Source organism: Hyla sarda, unplaced genomic scaffold (assembly GCF_029499605.1).
Source record: "Hyla sarda isolate aHylSar1 unplaced genomic scaffold, aHylSar1.hap1 scaffold_1999, whole genome shotgun sequence".
In the NCBI taxonomy this organism is placed as follows: Eukaryota; Metazoa; Chordata; class Amphibia; order Anura; family Hylidae; genus Hyla; species Hyla sarda.
Genome location: NW_026608659.1, coordinates 13,478 through 16,546, shown reverse-complemented (window position 1 = coordinate 16,546; position 3,069 = coordinate 13,478).

Sequence of the window (3,069 nt, the reverse complement as noted above, 5' to 3'; positions counted from 1 at the left end):
TGGGGGAACTACACAGCACCTAATGTGGGGGAACTATACTGCACCTAATGTGGGGAGAACTATACTGCACCTAATGTGGGGAACTATACTGCACCTAATGTGGGGAGAACTATACTGCACCTAATGTGGGGAACTATACTGCACCTAATGTGGGGAGAACTATACTGCACCTAATGTGGGGAGAACTATACTGCACCTAATGTGGGGAACTATACTGCACCTAATGTGGGGAGAACTATACTGCACCTAATGTGGGGAACTATACTGCACCTAATGTGGGGAACTATACTGCACCTAATGTGGGGAACTATACTGCACCTAATGTGGGGGGAACTATACTGCACCTAATGTGGAGGGAACTATACTGCACCTAATGTGGGGAACTATACTGCACCTAATGTGGGGAACTATACTGCACCTAATGTGGGGAGAACTATACTGCACCTAATGTGGGGAGAACTATACTGCACCTAATGTGGGGAACTATACTGCACCTAATGTGGGGGAACTATACTGCACCTAATGTGGGGGAACTATACTGCACCTAATGTGGAGGGAACTATACTGCACCTAATGTGGGGGAACTATACTGCACCTAATGTGGAGGGAACTATACTGCACCTAATGTGGGGAACTATACTGCACCAATGTGGGGAGAACTATACTGCACCTAATGTGGGGGATCTATACTGCACCTAATGTGGGGAACTATACTGCACCTAATGTGGGGGACTATACTGCACCTAATGTGGGGAGAACTATACTGCACCTAATGTGGAGGGAACTATACTGCACCTAATGTGGGGAACTATACTGCACCAATGTGTGGGACTATACTGCACCTAATGTGGGGAACTATACTGCACCAATGTGGGGAGAACTATACTGCACCTAATGTGGGGGATCTATACTGCACCTAATGTGGGGGAACTATACTGCACCTAATGTGGGGAGAACTATACTGCACCTAATGTGGAGGGAACTATACTGCACCTAATGTGGGGAGAACTATACTGCACCTAATGTGGGGAACTATACTGCACCTAATGTGGGGGAACTATACTGCACCTAATGTGGGGAGAACTATACTGCACCAATGTGTGGGACTACACTGCACCTAATGTGGGGGAACTATACTGCACCTAATGTGGGGAGAACTATACTGCACCTAATGTGGGGAGAACTATACTGCACCTAATGTGGAGGGAACTATACTGCACCTAATATGGGGAGAACTATACTGCACCTAATGTGGGGGAACTATACTGCACCTAATGTGAGGAACTATACTGCACCTAATGTGGGGGAACTATACTGCACCTAATGAGGGGGGGATTATATACTGCACCTAATGTGGGGGAACTATACTGCCAACCTAATGTGGGGAGCTATACTGCACCTAATGTGGAGGGAACTGTACTGCACCTAATGTGGAAAGCTATACTGTACCTAATGTGGGGAACTATACTGCACCTAATGTGGGGGCACTATACTGCACCTAATGAGGGGGGGGGGACTATATACTGCACCTAATGTGGGGGAACTATACTGTCAACCTAATGTGGGGAGCTATACTGTACCTAATGAGGGGGGGGGGAGGACTATATATTGCACCTAATGTGGGGGAACTATACTGCCAACCTAATGTGGGGATCTATACTGCACCTAATGTGGAGGGAACTGTACTGCACCTAATGTGGAGAGCTATACTGCAACTAATGTGGAGAACTATACTGCACCTAATGTGGAGAACTATACTGCACCTAATGTGGGGAGAACTATACTGCACCTAATGTGGGGAGAACTATACTGCACCTAATGTGGGGAGAACTATACTGCACCTAATGTGGGGAGAACTATACTGCACCTAATGTGGGGGACTATACTGCACCTAATGTGGGGAGAACTATACTGCACCTAATGTGGGGGAACTATACTGTACCTAATATGGGGAGAACTATACTGCACCTGAAGTGGGGGAACTATACAGCCAACCTAATGTGGGGGAACTATACTGCACCTAATGTGGGGGACTGTACTGCACCCAATGTGGGGGACTATACTGCACCTAATGTGGGGGAACTATACTGCACCTAATGTGGGGAACTATACTGCACCTAATGTGGGGAACTACACTGCACCTAATGTGGGGGAACTATACTGCACCTAATGAGGGGGGACTATATACTGCACCTAATGTGGGGGAACTATACTGCCAACCTAATGTGGGGAGCTATACTGCACCTAATGTGGAGGGAACTGTACTGCACCTAATGTGGAGAGCTATACTGTACCTAATGTGGTGAACTATACTGCATCTAATGTGCGGGAACTATACTGCACCTAATGAGGGGGGGTGGGGATTATATACTGCACCTAATGTGGGGGAACTATAATGCCAGCCTAATGTGGAGAGCTATACTGCACCTAATGTGGAGGGAACTGTACTGCACCTAATGTGGAGGGAACTGTACTGCACCTAATGTGGAGAGCTATACTGCACCTAATGTGGAGAGCTATACTGCACCTAGTGTGGGGAGAACTATACTGCACCTAATGTGGGGAGAACTATACTGCACCTAATGTGGGGAGAACTATACTGCACCTAATGTGGGGAGAACTATACTGCACCTAATGTGGGGAGAACTATACTGCACCTAATGTGGGGAGAACTATACTGCACCTAATGTGGGGAGAACTATACTGCACCTAATGTGGGGGAACTATACTGTTTCTAATGTGGGGAGAACTATACTGCACGTGAAGTGGGGGAACTATACTGCACCTAATGTGGGGAGAACTATACTGCACCTAATGTGAAGAGCTATACTGCACCTAATGTGGGGAACTATACTGCCCCTAATGTGGGGAACTATACTGCACTTAATGTGGGGAACTATACTGCACCTAATGTGGTGATCTATACTGCACCTAATGTGGGGGAACTATACTGCCAAACTAATGTGGGGAGCTATACTGCACCTAATGTGGAGGGAACTGTACTGCACCTAATGTGGAGAGCTATACTGCACCTAATGTGGGGAGAACTATACTGCACCTAATGTGGGG